This window comes from Ambystoma mexicanum, chromosome 13 (assembly GCF_040938575.1).
Source record: "Ambystoma mexicanum isolate Mex_15411 chromosome 13, UKY_AmexF1_1, whole genome shotgun sequence".
NCBI lineage: Eukaryota > Metazoa > Chordata > Amphibia > Caudata > Ambystomatidae > Ambystoma > Ambystoma mexicanum.
Genome location: NC_090938.1, coordinates 704297027 through 704320275, shown reverse-complemented (window position 1 = coordinate 704320275; position 23249 = coordinate 704297027). Strand labels below are relative to the sequence as shown.

Genomic DNA, 23249 nt, shown 5'->3' with positions numbered 1-23249 from the left:
CAATTCCAATAGAAATCTAGAGCCTCAAACACTATGTCAGAACTCTTTAGGTCCCGCTGGTGGGGGGAGTCCATTATTACATGACTATCATGTTCCCTCGCCACTCCCCCTGATCAAATGCTGCTGTAGTTCATTGGATCCTCAGCCTGCAGTAATTGCGTTAAGCTCGAACTCTTCCTTTTTGGAAGGGGATGATTGTCGGAATTCATTAGAGCTACCTGAAGTTTTTCATATATTCAGATACAGCACATAGTTTGGTCGCTTCATTTGCTGCTCCCACTCCCAGACGCGTCCCTGACATCTCGGCCAGACCATCTGATGACCCTATTTTGCCTTCAGTCATTTCTCCGTCCATTTTGATTGAGACCACGTTGCATGCCATGAATTTGGCCATTTCTTCTCTTTTTAAGCTGTTTGAAACGCTCGACCGAAAACTGCAGGCACACGATAAACAGATTGAGAAATTATTACATTGGCAAGCAACGCTTAAACATAGTATCGAAACGAATATCCGAAAAAAACTAAAACCAAACCCTGACAAACCACTAATTTTTGATAAGTCGCCTACCAACCCTATTACACAATCACATGCTATAAAGTTTAAGACCTTACCTGCCTTTCCGAATGTAATTCACGACGATTTTTCTCTGCCCCAAAACATTGAAAATCCAAAGGACAAAACTTTGTCGGACCCTGTAGTTCCTGGAGACAAACAAGTGTTTAACATATTCTCACTTAATGGATCTAAGTCACACGAAATAATACTTAAACCAAAAAAGAACCTGGTTTGTAAAAAAACAAAAAATGGTAAAGATATAACAAAAACGACAACCTCAGCAACTAAAGCCTTCATTAAAGCCCTATCTTTGCCCAGGAAGCACACCACCATGGCAGCGGAAGCAGTACAAAAAAAATATAGCGCCTTGGCTAATGCTAAGAAAGCTAGTAACCAGCTTACGACATGCCCTGCCCAGATAGTAGCTTATGATCCATTAGATGCGCTGGTTGAGGCTGCCGAACATGATAGGGCGGTGAATACACAAGCTTCATCTCCCTTAGTACCCCAATTTGCGGATGTACAAGTAAAAGAGGGTGCTGCTCTTGCAGCTTCATCACCTTGTTCTGCCGAGAGGATCTCAGATAAGAATGTTGAAGCCACACGGAATGAAATCAGAAAGGAGATCGACTACTATATGACTAAACAAAGACCCTTGAATGCCCAAGTAGAGATGCTGAAGGATCCTAATATTTGAGAGATACCCCATATAACAGTCCATACAGAAAAGAATCACGTGGCACAATCACTCATTACGCCCTTGATCCCTGAGCTTTCTTCTTTAAAGGATAGTTCCGGGACTTTTTTTTTATTGTCCCTACGGGTCGGCCATGTGTTTGTAAGCATAAATCGGTAGATCGTAGGAAACTTTCCTATGGACCTTACCCGACTTTTCGCCCATTATCGCACTCGAAATCAGCCTCCATTTTGTGATAATCCTATCATTCCGCCGCATCGACCTGGCTCACCTGCCTTTGCGGCACTAAATCAAATCCCCCGCCCCTGAAACAGACTTTATCAAAACATTCATATTCCCCGCCTCTATCCGTGACGTGACTGAGCTGCGTAGGCAAACGCGCCCAGGCGTCTTCTACGCGACTCCACACAGACCCCGGAAATCAACACAGATCAGCTCACAATACAGCGCACCACAATTCGGAATATGAAACTGTACTTTGAAATCAAACCGCAAGATTGTAAATGTGGTAAAGTACATTTATTTGACATCAAATGTTTAGAGAATATTCAGCGATTTGCATTTTTATTTGCTCATGTTCCAAAAAGTTCGTATTGAGGAACGCGATGGTCCTTTGCTGTACACAGGGTCTTAGAGCATCTCACAATACAGCACCACAATTCGGAATGTGAAACCGTGGTTTAAAAGCAAACGGCAAGATTGTACATTTGGCAAAGTACGTTTATTGGACATCAAATGTTTAGAGAATATTCAGCGATTTGCATTTTTCTTTGCTCTCGATCCAAATTAGTTCGTCTTGAGGGAAGCGATGTTCGTGTGCAGTACACAGGGTGTTGGTTTACGATAAAAATAAGCTCTTCTGTCGCACTGATAATCGCATGGCTGTTCCAACAACGAGGCACTAGGCCACCACAACGGTAGGTATGTTGCATCTAACCGTTAGTACCGCGTAAGGGCATACTTGTACTTGGCGATCGTCCCATAAAATGGTCAGGGTGGTAACGTTGTTCACGCGGAGAAGCAACTGGCGGCTGTAGAAGCCGTCCGCCGGTGTCTGGTACTCGTGACACAGACAGTAGTGAATGATGTACCTAAAAACATAAAAAATGAAATTAGTCTCACCATCAGATCCTTATTAAAATTATTCATTTCATAGCGAGGACAGCGCTACTGGGTGTACACAAGTGTTTAAAGGCGTGGCGAGGCATGGAGGGGGGGGGAGTGGAGTACAAGGTAAGTAGCATAAAATAATAAATAAATAGGGCCAGCTGGTGGCAAGTGCAAGGTAAGTGCAGAACAAGTGCTGGGAAGGGGGGGCTGTAGGATACTGAGACAGTCCCCCAGTGCAGGGGTTGACAGGGAGGCAGTGCAGGTGGAGAGTGGAAGGGCCCAGGACCGAGGTCGCAGACAGTGGACCAGTTGTAGCAGGGGAGAGGGAGAGAGAAAGCAGAAGCAAAGAGGAAGGTTTTGAGGTGCTTCAGTAAAAGCAGATGTTTCTCCTCCAGATAGTGCGCGGTAGAAAACACTATGCCACATAGAACGAACAAGTACAACTGAACCCGTCTTTAAAGCCACTGTATAGTAATGAAATTGCGGTATAAACTCATCAAAAGTTACTTACATTATATTTGCATTTTCCATTGTGTCTCTGTGTAGGGCAGACCCGAAACACCACTCCTTCTTTGCCGACGTTACTTCTTCTAATGAACGTGGCTCATCGTTTCGTTTCTGAAATTTTATTCATTATCTTTTCTTAGTCTTTCAGGATGGTCCCGGCCTGTCAAGGTCAAATCACAATAGAACCTTATATTGGGTCGTGGGCCGTTCCGCCACCCGAGCAAAACATCAAAGCAGCTGACCTTCACTTTGAGCGAGCACACATTTCTAGTTAGCTCCAGTTAGTGTAAGGGCATCTTGTCTGCGTGCCTTTTTTTTTATTGTCCCTATGGGTCGGCCATGTGTTTGTAATACGGAAACATTCTATAATTTTTGTAAAAATGATTTATATTACTGTTTGGTTTAATTGCAATGGGCCTGCAACATGAGGAGACTCGAGAGAACAGACAATCGAATTACAATCATTTAAACCGTGATGTGTATTTCTCAATGAGCTCTGCTTTAGGTGGACATGGAACAGAGGCAATGTTGGGTGGCAATGCAGTTGTCCCCTGCATAGGTTCGTTCACCACTCCATGTATGTGCCTATCGAGGACATCTACGATAAGTCTCTCAATAAACTCATATTGCATATCCTCAAACACTGGTTTGATCACCCATTGTTTACTTCTTTTAGTGAAGGCCTTATTGTAGCGAAGCGTCCCTAAAGTTCCGGTCGTCCTACTTTGTTGACGGCCAACATTATGGTTATGTGCCAAGACCGCTAGAAGAGTCCGATTTATCATGCCTTCCATGCCAAAATGCAATCTTTTGGGCCTGTACTTTAGGCACATATTGTGGAACACCTCCAAATCTCCTGTGTGGCAGAATTCCGTGAGTCCCCTCAAATCTCGTTATAGTTTTATCAAATACAATCTTTTCAATGGCCTTGTGAGTGGGTGATGAAGGAATCAACCACTTCTTCTTCCGTGCCTCCTCTGTGGACAAATGGCCATGTTCACATTTGTGGAAATGCTCATTTGTCGACCATCGATGTACGTTGCTACAGTGCAACATTACTGACCGCCATTTTTCCAGTAGAATTTCCAACGACCCTTCACATGTTTTTGAGCTCCACCAAAGATGGTTGCTGATTGACTTGGACCACTGTGAAATACCTTGCATATCTTTTTTTTTTCCTGCAGCCGACAATTTTTTATTGATTGATTTTGCAAGATGCCAAACGTCAAATTGGTGATTTATATTTTTGTACTGTTCTCTCATTGTCTTGGCAATTGAAACGTGTCTGTCCGTGGCTATCAGGTCGATCACCATTCCCCGCGATTGTAGTTCTTGCAATGATGCTACAAAGCCAACTTTCTCCATGGCCACTGAGGATGTACTTTGTGACACCTGCACGACCACCGAACTCACAATTTTCTTACTTTCCATGTCCTGAAAGTGGTAGGTGCAGTACTTGGCTGAAAATCCTGGACTGTCGCATTGTCCATCACCGGCTAGACTGAAGCGTTTGCCCGCGAATGTACTTTCCATTGACATTTTTTCCATTCTCCAAGCTTCGCTGATGGCTGGAAATAGATAATCGGTTTGGTATTTGTAGAACTGACTTTTCGCAATGAAATGGATTCCCACAAACTGAAAGAAATACTGTAACTTTTTAAAACTTGAACCACTACAAAGTGCGGCCGCTGCACAAAGTAGATTGCCTGCTGGCAGTTGCCCCAGCATGGGTTGTGCAGACCATGCGAACGGATGATATTGTGTACAGGTGGCATGTATTTTAAGGTTAGTGCCTCGAATTGCACGAGTCACATTAATCAATGGCTCCCCACATACTTCCCCACCAACCCAATGCCCACATTTCATCATCATAATAATATCCATCAAACAGCTATCGAATACAATGAATTTGGCCTCTTTCCTTATACTGTCACTCTGCATCCCAGCTGGTTCGGCCTGTAACGTTGAGGACATGTCACTCGCATGAAAGGTACAATCTCTGATATCGTCTTCCGCTATGCTGAGTGATATTGATGGTGTTTCATTGTCGTCCACTTCATTCTCTTCCATTGCAACATCTGTTCCTTGTCCGGAGATGGGAGAAAAAAACAATGTCTTCAACTTTCGCGTGCTCTTATTTTTTGCGGGTGTGGATTCTGTGAATTGATCTACGACTGCATCCAAACTACCAGGAGGACATTCACTATCAATGGCTGGTGGTGGTATAGCTCCGTTGTCAATCACTTCATATTCTTCCCATTGGCACGATGCATCTCCAGTCTCAAGTCCCTGCCAAAAGGTTTGACAAGCAACATCTCTCGTTCGCTTCACTGTCTGTGTAGATCTAGTTCTTACACCCACTCGCAACTAGAGGACAGATTAGAAAAGGGATGTTCAGTTTAAACACAACTTACAGTATTGAACTATTGACAGTGAAAGACAACATAATATAGTGAACAGGACACTAACCTTCTTTTGCTTTCTTTTCTTTGAAACTTTCTTTCCTCGAACTTCAACATCTGGACGCTGTTGCTCCGACTCGTGTGTGCATGTCTCCACTTCCTCTCGCGCTGCAACGACTATACTTTCATGATAAGCACATCCATCACTCACTGAGGCTCCATCGACTCGCTGAAACATAGAACTTTCATTAGTATGTATAATAATATTGAAAACACAAAATGTACTTGGGGACCAATACCCATACGTACATCTCAATAGCAAAACACGAATGAACGCATTGTGTAGAACATTCAAACGACAATAGTTCACGCATTGTTGATCTAGTTAGATTGAACTGTCAAGATCCATACCTCGGGCTCCGCATAGACTTCCATTGATGATATTATTGAAGATGACGCTTCAGCAACTCCCTGAAACATAGTAATTGCATTAGTATGGTTTTCTATTTTGTTTAAAAGAACATAAACTTTCTGCAGGCGTCAACGGCTCATCTAAATAGACCTGCACAAATGATCAGTTGTCTAAAATAAATAATGGATATCCAAATATGATTCGATTTGCTCCATCGTTGGAAGTGTCACCACCCAGAGATCTGCATCAACTACTAGGGGTGATGTTCTTGTTGAAGAAGCTCCGTCAGCTCCCTGAAACATAGTACTTGCGTTAATAAAGAAGGAAGTATAGCGGATGTAATCACGTCATTTGATCTCGCATGATTGATCTGTCAGTATCCATACCTCGAAATGCATAAGAACATCAAGGGACGCTGTAACTGCGGTGCACACTTCTGCAAGCTGTTGCGCCGACCCGTAACTGCATGCTCCCCCTTCCTCTTGGACTAATGCTCCATCGACTCCCTGAAACATAGGACTTTCATTAGTAATGAACACAATATTGAAAAAAGAAGACACATAGGAGGGCGACGACAGAAGGACATACCAATGGCTAAAAACGAAAGAAACATTGTGTGTAACAATCACGCTACAAGAATGCAAGATCTGATGATCTCCATCGATGGAACTGTCCGGAAACGTACCTCGAGCATCTGAGTGACATCTACGGTTGTCGTCAATGCGTTGGACTCCTCAGCATCTCCCTGAAAGACAGTACTTGCATTATTTTGGATAACAATAATTATAACTGAAAACAAAGACTAGAGGACGAGTACTGTGGTGTACCATTAGGTAAAATAATTACACGATCAATTAAAACTATTGATTTACATGCCTAAAACAAGTCAGTGTCAGAATAGCTAAGTAAGATTACCCGATAGGCGCTTGAAGTGGCTGATGACTGCAATAACGACACGGATGGAGAATCTTCAGCCTTCATATTCAGTGGATACATAAATGGGGAAATTATTGTTAGCTAATGCTACACACTACCGCAATGCCGAGAGATAAATACGTAAACTTGACTCACCAGTGGAGGGATGTGGACGAATAGAGTGGGAATAGCGGTTGAGAGCAATTTTCGCCTCGCTCGCGGTGTTTTCGTCCTTATTAGCAATGATGTGGAGTACATGTCTGGGCTAAAGTGCCTGCTGCAGATGCGGTATCGATCACCCCTCTTGTCCGCAAAGACTTCTAGGACTCTACTTTCTATCTCAGAGGCTGGATATCCGCAATATCGGACCCATTCTCTTATCTGATCTATTGTCTTAGGGAAAACATGCATTATAGTACCTTCAGATTTGTTATGGGTCTTCGAAGGGCAACCGCCAATGGAACAGGCAGGCATTATGGAAAGTTCTGAAAAGTAAAGATCAACAATTCTCTATGAATACCAATGTGTTAAAACATTAAATGACACATAAAAGGTTCAATGCAAGGTCCGTTTTGGTTCTTGGAACTATACATGTTATTCACATGCGGATAAGTATTTCAATAACTTTCAAAAAATAGAAAAAGTAATTTGACTAAACTCAGAACATGTGACTAGTTCCTTGCATGTACTGTCGTGAACGAAAAGAAAACATGGATGCAATTTGATGACTACTAGCAAATAGATATAAATTAAAAAATTGGACGCAAAATGATTATGGTACATGGACTTACCTTGACGAACAAACAGTTAGATGCAGGGATCAGAGTAGTTTCTTGTCGTAGAACAGGGAGCAGTTCACAGGTTGCAAACTGACGAGTTTGCTCAAAGTGGTCACGGAAGTTCACAGAGACGAAGAGCAGATAACCAGCACCTTCACGGGTTGACTAGCAAAGCGCAAAGAAGTTCTCATTAGAAATATGAAGTGGGTCATAAAGAATTCGAAACAGGGGTGTGTTTGTGAATGAATGACGTGTATATGTCGTGGCATTATGCGGTCTGCAGGGGGCCGTCCAGCGTGAGCGGGGATGCTTGGCAGGAGACACGGGGTCTGGAGGTAGACATGGGAACAACAACCCATGCTCTATAGACCACTTTGAAGTGTACATGGTCTTTGGCACCTCTTGGCCTTTATCGCTCCCTGACAGCTCCACTTGCCAGCACAAGTACCCCGGTGCGAACTGCCTTTGATAGGGCGGGGGGTGGATCGGGGCGGTGGTCGTGCAGACAAGACACAGGAAGACTCGTGAATGGAGACACACTTATGTGGATTGCAGGGGGCCGTCCAGCGTGAGGGGGGATGCTTGGCAGGAGACACGGGGTCTGGAGGTAGACATGGGAACAACAACCCATGCTCTATAGACCACTTTGAAGTGTACATGGTCTTTGGCACCTCTTGGCCTTTATCGCTCCCTGACAGCTCCACTTGCCAGCACAAGTACCCCGGTGCGAACTGCCTTTGATAGGGCGGGGGGTGGATCGGGGCGGTGGTCGTGCAGACAAGACCCGTTTGCCGCAGGGCCTCACCAAGGAGAGGCCATCTAACTGAATGTAAGAGGATGGCTGCAGGATCTACTACATGGAATGCAGGGGGGTGAGTTTATAAATACCTCACCCTCCCAGGAGAATATACACTAGATTCATTTAAAAAATCAAAACAACCATTGTTAAAATATATGTTGGGCTTTATTTTAGATTTTAATTAAACATAAATAATAAACATTACACATTGTAAAGTTGAGGTTGCAGCACATCGAGGGAAAATCCGCGGTATTGTCCACTGTCACTGGGGAAATGTTGTCTAATGGCAAGTACTGCACAGGCAGGTATTACTCTCCGAACGCGGTGTCCGAGCCTCCCGTGAAGCCACCAAGTGAAGCAACGATAGGCCACCAGCCTGTACCACCTGTGAAAAAAAAAGATGCAAACTGTATTAAACTGACCAAACTTTCTTATCAATGTCGATTCAGGTAACACATGTCATTTTTCTTAGAAAAAAATTATATCTAGAAAATGCACTATATGGAACCAATTTACATGCGTTCGAATGATATGTAAATGTAATTTTATATGTGGGAGACGACCATGAAATAGTGGTGGCATCACTGACATCACAAACAGAGTATACTTACTCGTTACTCGGATTACGCGGACGAACAGTGCCGCGAAGTTCGTGCATAAGCACCATCATCATCCTCAACACGGTCCGTGAGAGGCAGGCTTCCCTGAACTCTGGCAGCTCGGTGATGCATTGCGGACTTTGCTCGCCTTCCTGCAGACTTTGCTCGCTTTCCGAAATGTAGGCCAAGCACCCGGAATTTTCACGGCAGCAGCAGTTCTCCTCCTCAGTTGGCATTAGCTCGCACCGATTGCACGTGCACCAGGTGGAGACGCCGTCCATGCGACATGGTCCAGGCTCTTCATCCGTTGACTGGTCCTCCCAACTGCCGTCCGAATCCCCATCGTTTTCGCGTGCTTGACTTTCCAGTAGTTCTTCCTCGGTGTACTCGGGCTCGTACATATACGGCATTATTGTGGCCATTGTGCGGTAAAGATAGTAAAATAATTTACAGAGATGGTACAGGTGTTCACACGGGCTACAAGCGGCGAAGGTAGCTGACCAGAGCACTGAAACGAGTCACAGAATACTCAAAGTAACACAGAGAGAGGAATGGAATCGAAAATCTGCTGCTGTGTGTTGTGAAACGGTCTGTTTATACTTATTGGGGAAAGAGGCGTCCTGCCATTTCCATGGCAACACGTCAATAGCTGAGGCGCAGCGATTGTTGACACGAGACGTGCTTGAAATGGGCAGTACGCGCCTGCTGATGTCAGGCTCAGGGGCGGGGGATTTGATTTAGTGCCGCAAAGGCAGGTGAGCCAGGTCGATGCGGCGGAATGATAGGATTATCACAAAATGGAGGCTGATTTCGAGTGCGATAATGGGCGAAAAGTCGGGTAAGGTCCATAGGAAAGTTTCCTACGATCTACCGATTTATGCTTACAAACACATGGCCGACCCGTAGGGACAATAAAAAAAAAGTCCCGGAACTATCCTTTAAAGAAAATATCTGCTCCCCTTAAAATTCCTACTAATTCTGCTAATACACCCATTACTAAGCAACTCACATTTGGTGCATCTGATATGCCAATACAACAAGTAATAAAAACCGTGGTGGAAGAATATATGACCAACTTGAACAAAAATGCTACATTACATACGAAGTCAGAGGCTGACCAGCATACTATGCATTCACAAATAACTGACTTGAGCCGTTATCCAGCTGGTCCTGTTGCAAGGGTTGATATACATCCTCAACAACAAAACCACTCACTGGGTACAAGCTGGTTGCACTCTAACAGGTTTCCGTCTTTACCATTAAAAAACTCAAAAATATCACCCAAACAATCGCTATACCCATTGATTATCCGATGCAGAGATATACCTTATGCGAAGTATGATTTAAAATCGCACTAGTATACTTGCAATACTAGCTGAAATTCCTGCGTTAGACGATCTGCAATCCTCCGATATTGATTTGGTTGAATTTATCTTCGATAACGATCTCTCTGTTGCACGGTTTTGGGTGTCCTTACGAGTTGTGTTAAACACTTCGTGGCTTGCTAAACGAGAAATATATGAATTAGGGTTCGAGCTTCTCACTGCTGTGACAACTCAAGTTCCTATTTCTGCGGTGCAAAACCCAGCAACGCAGACATATGTTTCTAATCAGAGACAGGGTTTATGTGTTCAGTCGATTAACCAAAATTATCATCCAATGCCTCAATCGTTATCAAAGCAGTCGTAACTTATCCTCTGCCATTTTTGTCTATGATAAGCTGGAACACTCGAGGCCACGGGCACTTATTGAGGAATGGTTCCAATAAGTTATCGCAGCATGATATTATTTTATTTCAAGAAACTTGGCTCACGGAGCGGCCGATGTGGGATAACTTTGAAATAGTTTTTAACCCTGCAATACGATCTGTGAAAGGTCGGCCCATGTCCGGTCTCCTTATGGCCTTAAACAAGTCCTCAGAAATTGTTCTAGAATACCAGTCCGCGCCAAATCGATATACTCAATTGATAATTATCACAATAAGAGAACAAAGATATGCGATAGTAAATAAATATTGGAATCCAGCTGCAATGTCCACCAAAACATTTCTTAAAGATCTGGAAGAGTTATGGTTAGAGATTATTAAACTCCCTATATACCCGCATGTTATCCTGGCGGGTGATTTAAATTTTCACTGTCTGGATGCTCCCCATAATCGCATGGATAGCAGACTGGTCTCCTGGAACACTTTTATTGAGTCAAAAAAAACTTGGTTATGTTAAATGGTTCATGCCCGGCCGATAGCCCGCCACAGAACACATGGGAAAGAGGACACTCTAGTGCCATTATTGATTTCATTTATGTTAATCGTGAATTATTGTCTGATATTAAGTGTTTTGTGTGATCTCCACTGAGGACAGTGATCATAACATATTGAATGTGAAATGGCACTGTATGGCTTCACAGGGAAAAAAGGAGATATATAATACATAACACCCCTTATTAGTAAACAAAGGTATGAATAGATTACACTGGACTGAATACAATTTGGCGAAATTCGCCAGGGTATTTGAACAAACAATTGTGTATGAGAAGACCTCAGGTACCAATAAGTCACTCGAGTATAGTGACTTATTGCATACATTCGGTACAACAAACAAGGTGAAGACAAAGTACTCTCCCTTGCATTCTTTTGACAGGGAAGTACAGCGACAAAAGTCCTGGTTTAGAAGGGAAAAAAAGGTAGTTTTGTCTTTGCCTATCCAAGTGAAATGGCAAGCCCTTAAATCATTGAAAACAAAACATAAAAATTGGATGAAGGCCCATCGATCTATTCTTTACCAAACTGATGGAGAAAGTATGCTCCAAAAGATGGGATCAAAAAACTCTGCGCAAATATGGGCACTAATTAATAAGACCAACCCTAATACGCAGATTTCATTACAAATCAATGACGTAGCAGAGGCTCAATGGGTCGAACTTTACACACATTTGTTTGCCTGTCCTGAGACTATAATTTCACCACAGTCAGTGTGATCCAGGAGTTTTTACTTTGTAATTCTCAGTAGCAGACATCTTATTTTACATTAATAAATCTAGTAGATCGCGTGCCCCTGGTCCAGATGGGATCTCTAATTACATGATGAAGCAAGATCCGAACCTATGGGCAAAGATTTTATATCAACTCTACTCCACAATCATGCGCACTCAACAATTGCCCAAATCATGGTCTCTCTCTATTATTGTCCCGGTGTTCAAGAAGGGTAATAGACAAGACCCCGCAAATTATAGACCGATTGCCCTTCTTGATACACCGGGCAAGATCTTTGCCCGGTTGATTCTCAGAGACTTGCGGGCATGGATAGAAACCTCTGGTAATGCTGATGTATTCCAAACCGGATTTGTTGCAGGAAAAGGCACGGCAATAAATATTACAGCAATCAATGCGATTAAAGCTAAGTGTGAATGCCTTAATCAGCCCTTGTTTTTAGCTTTTGTGGATTTTAAAGAGGCCTTTGATTCAATCGATAGACATCTTTTAATTAGTAAATTGATTAAAATGGGCTGCCCCGGTTCACTAATTAAACTGATTGCGCTTCTCCATACAAATACTGCAATTCAGATAAGAACTACTTTAGCTGGGCATCTAACTACTAAAATTCCGACAGGAAGAGGTCTGAAACAGGGCTGTATTCTGGCGGCCACCATTTTTAACCTGTTTATACTGGACATGGGCAAGAATTTTATTGATATCAACTCAGATGCTCCAAAACTCGGGTCTCATCAAATTGCATGGTTATTATATGCGGATGATCTTATTTTAATCTCTAAAACGCAGGTCTACAGCGGCTGATAAAAGGTCTTTCACTGTATGTTCAAAGAAATCATATGGCTATTAATTTAAGCAAAACACAGATCATGCAATGTCATAACAAAAAATGTCGCCCCCTAAAATCGTCCATCTGGACTTTCCAGGAAGAGCTCATTTCTATTACTCCACAATACAAATATTTAGGAGTGATTATTAACAATCTGAAGTGTGATATTCCCTACGTCCAGGATATAAAACAAAAGCTGCAAACATTAACATGCCAAGCTAAAGTCCTCTTGCATAAATTTGGTAAATTTACATGTTCTCAGATACTTTTATATTATGCCCAAAAAAGTTCTACCGATAATAACATACGGCTCTGAAACTAAATTACCAAGGGACCGTGTGTTTTGGGATCGATTCGAGGGAACATTTTGGCGAGCAGTGTTTAAGTTACCGAATTCAACTCCAGGTCCTCTGATACGTTATGAGTCCTTTCAATGTTTGTGTTTTATGCATGGAAATTGTGTTCGTTAATGAGGAAATTTTTGCTGTGTATAAATTGTTCAGATTTATCTTATATATTGGCTATATACATGCTGAAATCCACACATTTTTTTCCCAAAAAGTGGAGAAATTTTGTTACCAATCTTTTAGTAGAAGCCGACATTACTATTGAACTGCTTTTAACCAATCTTAATCGTGCCCAGAGAAAACTATATCAGCATGACTGGATTTGCACTTTAGAGTTTTGCTCGCAGTATAAAGATTATAGCGGTCTGCCTTTCGGTACGAAAAAAATGAGAACTGCAGCCTCTTATTTACTCAAATTCCCCTCGCCCCACTTCAGAAACAACTATCTCTGATTTAGACTCAATCTATGGCCCACTAGAGAAATTTTATCTCGAAGAGGTCAAATAACAAAACAAGAAAATATTTGTCGGTTTTGTCAATTACCAGAGTGTGAGGAAACTTTAAAACACTTGATAGTAGGTTGCTCCTCACTAAAAGAATTACGCTGTACATTTTTTAAAAAAACTGTATGAAAATTATAACTGCTTAACTAAAGATGTACTTTGGTTTAGAATATTCTCCTCACCCCTGCAAGCTGTTCGTATAGCTACTGTCCAATTTATGTTAGCACTAAATCTTGAGATAACTGAATGTATAGCCTAAATTTCCCCTACATAGATGATATGTGTTATGTAACTAATGTCCTCTTCATAGGTGGATTACTAGTGGTGTTAACGATGTGGTAATTTTTTTTAGATGATAATTTAGATGATGTATATATATGAATTGTGATTTTGCTACCTTTTGCTGTTGTTGTGAAATGATGAAATGTTGAAGTAGTGGGTTTGTAGGTTTTTGCTGGGTACTGATCTTGAGCTTGATTTTGTTTTGAATTTCATTTTGATGTCCAATGTGATTAATTTGTGTATATATTAAATTGAAAGGTTGATTATCAACCAACCAATCAATAATAAATAAATAAATAAAAAGTTGTGGACAGCCACACTTTGTCTGCACAGTAATCAAATAAAACGTTCAGTAAATAGCAACATGGGTCACTGTGTTCCTCCAGTAGGTCCTGGGCAACTCTCTTGTTTGTGCCCCCTCTCCTACTTGTTCCACTTGCTTTCTGTGCTTGCTGTTTTTATACTCCCTTGGAGTGTTAACAGGCTACAAGGGAATGTAGTCAGCTTCAAGTGCCTGACCTCATTAGTGGGACACATACTGAGAGTACAGGTACGCCTCCATTTGCATCATCGTCTTCCCAGTACTATAATGGTGTTTCCCATTGGAAGCTTCCATAACTCCTAGCTTCTTCTTCGTCTCAGTACTGGACTAGTACATTGGGGAATGGTATCTCGAGATGTATAATACCCCATGAAGGCTGAGGGGGGATGTCAGGTAGGTGAGTGTCAGAAAAGGGGGGGGACTAACATGTCTAGCCCTCAGGTATCCCCTCCCCAAACCCTAAGGACCCTCTACCCAAATGATCCTCCCTTGCTGCTCCGCCCCCAGTGTCGGGATCCAAAAGCAATGGCCCTTCCCTGGCCACCTGTGCAGAGGATCCCCAGGAGTAGGAAGGGAAAATCCCTTAGGTTTTTCACATACCCTTCCCCTATGCAATGTGGACTGGACTGGTTCGCAGGGGAACCTGGAAAGGAAATCTACATTTCCTTGTTCCCAGCACTTTCGGTGTTCTACTGAGAAGCAGGACAGCTGTAGGTCCAAAAACCAGTGCATGACTCGTGGGTTTCATTCTTTTCTTCGACTAATCCAGTCTAAGCGAGAGTGATCTGTAATCAATCTGAACCTTCTGCCCAAAAGATAATATTTGAGGTGGAGAATGGCCCATTTAATGGCTAATGCCTCTAATCCCAAAACCAAATGCTCCCATAGCAAAACAAGTAGAGCGCTCGGTTTGACATCCGTGCAGAGTCTGCTGACGTAGGTTTGAATCCCGGCAGGGCAAAACTCAGCCTTTCATCCTTCCGAGGTCGAAAAATAAGCACCACACACCGTGGGTAATAATAAGCAGCGCTCAGATACCTGAGGGTTCGTAGCGCTATATAAATGCTAAATTATTATTATTAGTTCTTCTCCCTAAGGAACAATGTTCTGCTAATATACAACATCGGATGTTCCAGCCTGTCATGATTTTGTGATAAGACGGCACCTAGTCCGGTTAGGGAGGCATCGGTTTGGAGAATTGATTCTTTAGAGAAATCTGCCACTTTTAAGATGGGGCTCTAGCATAAGGTCTAGACTTCATCGTCATCACTACATTTTTATCTTTTGGGGTTCCGAATTTTTCAACTTATCTGTCAGGTGGGAGATCTTGCCAGAGAAGTTGGGACTAAAGCAACATTAATAACCAATTAACCCCAGGAAAGTTATTAAGTGGTTTTTTGTCTGGGTGTAGGTGTTTCAAAGACAGCTAGTACCTTTTCTTGTCGAGGTTGGACACTGCCATTGCCCTCAAAGAATCCCAAATACTTTATGGTCGACTGCAACAGTTTACACTTTTTGGGATTGGCAGTTATCCCAGTCTTTCGTAGGGCCCTCATAACGATGTGCAGGTGGTACAAGTGGTCTTCCCAAGTCTTGCTGTATATGACGATGTGAATGTCTGCTCCACTGTAAAATTCGAGCTGTCAATCTTTGGAAAGTTGCAGGAGCACTATGTAAGCCAAAGGCCAAGACTTTGAAATGGAATAGCCCTGTGGGGGTGGCAAAAGCCATCTTCTCCTTGTCAGATGCATACAAGGGAACCTGCCAGTATCCTTTTGTAAGATCTAGGGTTGACAAATAGGCAGCACTACCCAGTTTATCTATAAGGTCACAAATACATGGCACTGGGTAAACGTTAAAGGCGGAGATAGCATTTACCTTCCTAAAATCTCTACAAAATCACCAGCTTTGGTCAGGCTTAGCCACTAATACAATGGGAGAGGGGACCAGGGGCTGGATGAGGGCTCAACGATATTAGCTTTGAGCATTAGTTCCACTTCTTTGATCACAATTTCTTTACGGGCCTCAGGTAGGCGGTATGGTCTTAAATGTATCACCTTGCCTGCTGGGGTACGAATGTGTTCGGTGTGTGCCGGTTACTCTTCCCGGTTCGGCACAACACTTCGGGGAATTGAACTATAAGATCAACAAGGTCTTGTTTTTGATCATTCATCAGCTTGAGAGGAATCAAAGTTGCATTATCGATTTCTTCTCGTACCAAACAAGATAGTATGGCGGCATTAGCCTCCGAGGGGTTCTCTCACCATTCTTTCAAGAGATTTACATGGTAGATGTGTGTCTTTTGGAGATGATCGGGTTAGGATATTTTATAGTTACAAGGACCCATCTGTTCCACCACTGTATAAGGTCCATGCCATTTAGACACCATCTTATTGCCAGATGTAGGTAATAGTACCAAAACCTTGTGCCCAACAGAGAAGGTTCTAAAGATACCTTCTTGCTATAAGAATGTCTCCGTTGTTATTGGTCCTTTTACTTGTATACAGGCACAATATAAATGCCTTATATCATAAGTGTTTCTATGAGTTTGCACCAGAGTCCTATCAGTTGCCGTGTGCACTCCGAGTCTTGTGGCGGTTTGTGAGTGGTATTGGGGCCTCTTCTCTCTCCTCCCAGGTTTCCCTAAGCATGTCTAAGACAGCGCACGGTTCTCACCCATATATTCCAAAAGTGGAAAACCCAGTGAAGGCTTGAGGTGTTTTTCTAATGGCAGAGAGAGCCCAGGGGATCTTCTGTTCCCAATTCTTTCCTTCCTCATCTACCAATTTTCTTATAATGGTTTAAGGATTTTATTAAATCTTTCCACAAGACCATCCATTTACAGATGGTAAACAGAGGTTCTCTGTGTGGTGATGTGCAACAACTCTTACTTCCCCCATTAGTTTTCGCATAAAATTGGTGCCTTGGTCGGTCAAAATCTCTCTTGGGAATCCTACCTGTGAGAAAAAGGGGAGCAAATGTTTTAATATTTGTTGGGTGGTATTAGTTCTTAAGGGGAAGGCTTTGGGATATCTTGTGGCATAGTCACAATCACCAACACAGATTTGTTGCCTGGTTTGGAGGTTTCAAAAAGGACCAATAATATCCATTCCAATCCCAGAAAGGGGGATCTCAATAATGGGTAATGGATTCAATGGAGCTGGCGCTGGTATGTGTGTGCTGGTTCGTTGACAAATGTCACATGCATGTACAAAGCTTTTCATGTGTGCATATATCCCTGGCCATTAATAATTGTTACTTACATGGGCCTGTGTTTTTGTTTGCTCTAGATGGCCCCCTGTTAGATGTGAATGGGCAATTTCAGGTACAACTTGTTTGTGGCTTCGAGGGACTACTAGCTGGGTTTCTGTTAGACCAGCTCCAGTGATTTCTCCCCTGTACAGTAGGGCCTGCTTCAAGAAAAAGAGAGGGCCTCCCTTTTCCCTTCCTTCTGGTTCAGGTGTTGTAGCAAGGCCTCTGCTAGTAAAGGGTCAGTCCTTTGGGCAAAGGATAGATCGGGAGTGGTATATAGCTTTTGGAGTTAACGATGGATTGGGCCTTTCATCAGCTTCTCCGAAACCCAAATCACGCCTTTCAGTCTCCCCTTTATCAGACCTTTCCTTCAGAAAGGGGATCATAGCTCTTTCAAGAATCACTTGTGCTATTTTGTCTCTGGGTTGGATTTTGAAAGTTTTCTCCCTGTGGTTCTGCATTAGAAACTTTACATCTCCTCTATAGTCTGGATCAATTACTCCAGCCAGGATTTCCAGTCCAAATGTCCCAGGGAGTTCTGACTTAGGTGCTAATCTGATGTTAACACCCAGGGAGCTGGGGTAATCAAGACTAGATCGGTGGGTACTAGTCGTCTGTCCCCAGGAGGGATGACCATTTCACTACTACTACAGACGTCAAATCTGATGGACCCTTTAGTGGCCACAGTCGAGTTCAATGCTCTACAACTCAGTTTCTCATAGTTTAGGATCCTCCAACCTGTTTTGGTTTACCTGCATCCCACTCTTAACACCATATGCGAGACAGGTATGGTATCATAAGTAGACACAGACACAAATGATAACGCTCCAAAACCTTTATTGGGTTGGTAGGGATGGGAAAATACCCAACTGGCCCTAAATCTAAAATGGGAGTAGTCTCAACCATAAAGAAAATAAAAGGAAGACCAGGTCCGTCAGTCGGAAACAAAGTGACTATCTGTGTCAACCCTATGCTTGCCTTCACTTCTCTAGAATGACAATGTGCAAGGGGCTGGATAAGTAAATAAGTAGTGTTCAAAGTAAAACAGGATGGCACAGGAGCTTTTCCATAGCTTCCTTCCCAAAGTTCAAGACACTCAGGTTTATCAAAGTTCTGCAGTTATTGAAGTTCCAAACAAAGTTCACAAAATGATCTTACAACATATACAGGCTTCTCTGGGCTCCTTTTCCCAGACTCAAATCCCCTTCCATCAAACTCCTTCATTGGGTCTCTCAGGCTTCCCTCGCCCAAGCCTAGACCCTCTTGGTTTCACCAAGTTCTGTTTCAAACTTCAAAGTATTCAAATCTTCAAACTCAAAAGTTCAAAAGGTTCCTTTTCAAAAGGTACAAATCTTTTAAGGGTTCCCTTCCCCATATTTTACAAAGCGCTCTCAAATGTGGTTTATAGTTCACATTTCAGTGGGGTCTCCCTGGGACATGGCGCAGTTTTCAGACCAAACAGTCCATCCACTACAGGTCATGTGTCCCAGGGCTTACCTTCACCCCCTCTTTGGCAATTTCAACTTTACTTTTCCTTCAAATATCTCTTCTTGGGGATTTCGCTCACTTATCCTTTCTTGTGTGGCTCCCCTGCTGATGCTCTTATTTTGCTCGCTTTTCAGTTCGCGCACAGCTCCTTTTCACTTTAGGAGCTTCCTTCACTTTCCTTCATTCAAACAGAGGCTTTCGAGAATACATACGCGTGACCACTCTGTTACTTAGTATCTCCTCATTGTTATGCTTTCTCTTCTAGTCAGTTTCACAATCGCAGCTTCATAGATTTCTATAGGCGCGTCCCTTTTCCTATGCACTGGCTTGCAACTTTGTATTCACTCGCGCATTCACAAACCGGGTGTTCCTTGGCATACAGACTCACTGGTTGTGATTTGCTTTAGCAGTTCTTCGTTCTGGGGTCAGGGTCTGACTGCAAGCCCCACAGACACTCATGTGCTCCTTTAGCCCAGGGGAACAAGCATTTCCTGAACAATGACTTCCAAAGGACTAGCACGCCTCCCGGCTCTCGTGCTTGGACTGTCCTGGCTCCTTGGAGACACTGCTCCCTCGCCACACTTTCTCTCGCCGCTTCCTTTTGCAGACCCTCAGCGTTGTGGCGTCCTGTGCTCCTGCAGTAGGTCCTGGCCAGCTCTCTGGTCTAGTGCTCCTGCTCCCTCTCCTACATGTTCCACTTGCCTTCTGTGCTTGCTGTTTGTATACACACTGGGAGTATTAATAAGCTGCAGGTGAATTAGTCGACTTCAAGTGCCTGACTCTGCCTGACCTCATTAGTTGGACAGTTTCCCACAGGAAGGCTGCATGACTTGTAGCTTCCTCTTCTTCGCCTCCCTACTGGAATGGTACACAAGGGAATGGGTATCTTGAGATGATTCCCCCATGAAGGCTGAGGGGATGTTGGGTAGGTGAGTGTCAGAAAAGGCGGGAATAGCATGTCTCGCCCTCTAGTATCCCCTCCCCAATCCCTGAGGACCCTCTATCCAGGTCCTCCTCCCTCGCTAATCTGCCCCCAAGGTCGGGATCTAAAAGCTATGGCCCTTCCCTGGCCACCTGTGTAGAGGATTCCCTGGGGAGTAGAAGGGAAAGAACCTTAGGTTTATCACACTGGCCACCTGAGAAGAGGATCCAGGAGGGTTATGAATGAGAATACCCTCATGTTTCTCAAAGTGGCCAATCGGACCTCTCAAAGCATTTGTTAAAAAAATAATATCACTGCATTGGTTAAAAAGATTTTGCTTCTGAAGCAGATATTGATGTTTTTCAATCCAAAGAAAAATAGACTGTCTAATCAAACATCTACTCATGTTCAGTGGCAATGGGATGGATGGAACCAAGAACCCCCACATTCCCAAGTAAATTAATGAGATTTAGATTTGGTAAGAACATTAATGTGTTGGGTGGGACAGGAAGTTGGCGTAGCACCCTAAACCATCTATAAATGTGCAGGCTTCATAACAATAATGCCCTTATTACATAATGCCCTTATTACTTACTGCCAACACATTCAAAGCACCAATGTGAGTGAGGGAGCTAAGGAGGCTGGGACGAGGAAGATCTGGACTTGGAGAAATGAAGATGACCAGTAAGTAATCAGGGCATTACCCCCTCACCGAAGTCTATACCATCTGAGGATGAGGCAAGGTCACCTTGAAGGAAGATGACCAATCACTCACTATTTGTTTGCAGCAACGCAACTACCTCAATAGATCAAACGAAAGTTATTGACAAATCGGCAGGTTCAAGAATCACCACCCAAGAGAACCGTCAGGCAGCTCTCATATGTCAATTTTGCAAAGAGAAAACATACTGTGGGAGAAGATCAAGTGACTGCACCACAACCCTTCAAAAGAAATCCTTCTGTGTTGCCCATGAAAACATAACGCTCCTCGCAGTGAGCTGCACCAACCCATTGTTGTCCAGCTGGGGTAGCACATCAGGTAGACACAAAAAAGGCATAACCAGCAAGGAGGGCACTCACCCAGTGCACAACCCGACCAAATGTAGCCATTGCTACGAGTGACCACGGTCAGTGCTTCAGAAATCATTCCCACTAACCACCACCTGGAAATGGAAACAAACCCAAGTCAATATCTGTGCAATTGACCACCACCAAGATGACATAGTATGCACTGTAACTATGGTGTGCTTCAATGCTTCCAACTGGAGACCATAGATAAAAGCCAGGCAAGGGTCTGCAACCTTTGGCTCCCCAGATGTTTTGGACTGCAACTTCCATCAGCTCTGCCAAGCATAGTCAATGGTGAGTGATCAAGCGATGTGTAGTGCAAAATATCTGGAGAGCCATAGATTGCAGATCCATGGCCTAGGGAAAAGGAAGCAGACAAAAAAAAAAACACCCCACAAAAACTGTAAACCATATACATATTAGGCAAAGCCCCTGTTTAAGCAATCTTTCTTCCTGTGAAAGAGAACACATGAGGACCATTGTAATCCATCTACTTAAAAATGAAACATTTTCAATATCCAAATCATACTCCAAATATTAATAGCATAGGCAATTGTCGAACAGCAAGTATTGTTCATACAGAAGTAGGCAGAGTATCCGGGGTTTTAAATTGCTGAGAGCTATTTAGCTCCTGGTTATAGCCAAGGGGAGCCTGGTTAGCTTGAAACCAACAGCTACCAGGAGCTACTTTGACTCTTGGGGCAAGTGGTGCCATACAAACCTAGCTATGTGATATTAACTTTGCATGTTTGTGGATGTATATAAAAGGACAACAAAGAACACACAAAAGGGCCATTTAGAGCATATTGGATAACATGAAATGGACAAAAAGGTAGAGTTTGCATCTTGCGCAAAGTTAGTTTTGCTGCGCAGTCTGTACTAGCTCCTGGTTCCCCAGAGTTAGCTCCTGCCCAACTAGTTATGCCGGATACCCAGGAGCTGCTTTTTGCTCCTGGTCAACAAATCCCAATTTCCATCCCTGGAATCACAACCATGTTAACCCCAGCTTCCCCAGAAATACCAATCTCCAAGGCATGAATTATTTAAAAAAATTGATTAGCAGAGTTTGCTAATTAAAATGTTTTTGATTAGCAAACAAACGTATTTGATTACCAATTTTGTACTAATAGTTGTCATGTCGCAAGAACAATTTATTTGTACCCAAGACACTAAATGAGCAACAATACATCATTTTTGTGTACCTCTGAAATAAGACCTTCATGAATGGACACAAATAAACAGATGCAATAAAAAGTCTCGGAAAACAGTTAGTGCAAGGCTATGTGCATTTGAGTGCACTCGGTATTGCACAGGGCAGCGTCCTGTATACTATATGCACGCCCCATTACTTGTGCAAAAAAAACATTCAAGAGTTTCTAAAATCAAAAGGTTCCACAATAGCTGGAGACTACCTAGTACAGTGTTGCGGCAAGCAGGGTAATAGTCAACTTCAGGTGGACAAGAATGCCCTTGTATGTCATGGATATCAACTGTTTTCAATATAGTGTTAAATGCCACTTTTGAGGGAGGGCATTGTATTGTAGTAGTCATTTATATAGCACTGTTTCCCATATGTATGGCCCCAGCATGCTTTGTGGTAGAACACACCCTCGAGGACCGAAGTCCAGGTATAGGAAAGTTCTAAGTGAAGGATTAATATGCGTGTGTGCATTTGGCCAAGATTAGGACTTAGGGAGCTGGCTAGGTTCCAGTAGCAACCATGGAGGTCAGGCACATGGGTGGGTGCTGAGGGAGGTCACGACAGAGCGCTAGTGCAGGAGACTCGAAATGTACCCAGCTTGACTGAAATTTGTCATAGGTTGTCGCTGTATTCTAGTGGCAGAGGTGTTAGGGCAAGTTTGGAGTTTCAGTGCGAAAAAAGTTAAGCGACCAGCTAGTTCCGAATTTGTCAGTCATAGCTGCATAGTGTGTGGATGAACAGCCGTGCCTGCGACAGATGTCTACCAAAGTGGTTCATTTATACATACCTTGAGATCAGATGGAGCTCATCTCTGAGTTGCAGAGTCCGTTCTTCTGTGGGGAAGCAAAGCCTGCTACCTTCGTAGATTATTATGGCCATCATGGGCAGGCTATACACAGGTCAAAATTAAGTGCAATCGACTGGTTGGCCTAGAACATCTTTTAGAAGGGGTAGGCAGGCTACCAGAAAATAGGGTAATGGGATTCTATAAGCGCAAGAGACTGGTTATCTTTAAAGACTTATTACATGTCTTTCAGGTTTGCCGCATGTTAACCCAAGGGGTATATTATGTGCAATTTCAAGGAATACTCATCTATGATTGCTGTGCGTTATAACTATTTTTGTTATAAGTGCAATGGAGAGTTGGCAGTCTATTTCTTGTGCAAAGCGTGGAGTCGGGTTGAGTTAGCAAGTCAGCCACGTATATGAGAGGTTTCCAATGATAGATGTGTGTAAAGTGATGTGTGTAGTGCAGGCCGACTGGCATCCG

The 23249-nt window shown here is 43.1% G+C and overlaps 1 protein-coding gene across 6 annotated transcripts in view; it reads right to left on the bottom strand.

Moving 5' to 3' along the window:
* LOC138521753 (uncharacterized) overlaps positions 1–23249 on the bottom strand; it is a 194690-nt gene that overhangs the window by 137520 nt on the left and 33921 nt on the right. Inside the window, exons 2-3 of one of the 6 annotated variants that reach the window (XM_069634808.1) lie at positions 20791–20873; positions 613–702 (exon numbers count right to left, since the gene is read on the bottom strand). The exons of 3 other annotated variants lie outside the window; for them this stretch is intronic. The gene's annotated coding sequence lies outside the window, so the exon portion shown is untranslated. The remainder of the gene's footprint in view (positions 1–612; positions 703–20790; positions 20874–23249) is intronic. 2 more of the 6 variants (XM_069634809.1, XM_069634806.1) reach the window with 2 other exon arrangements.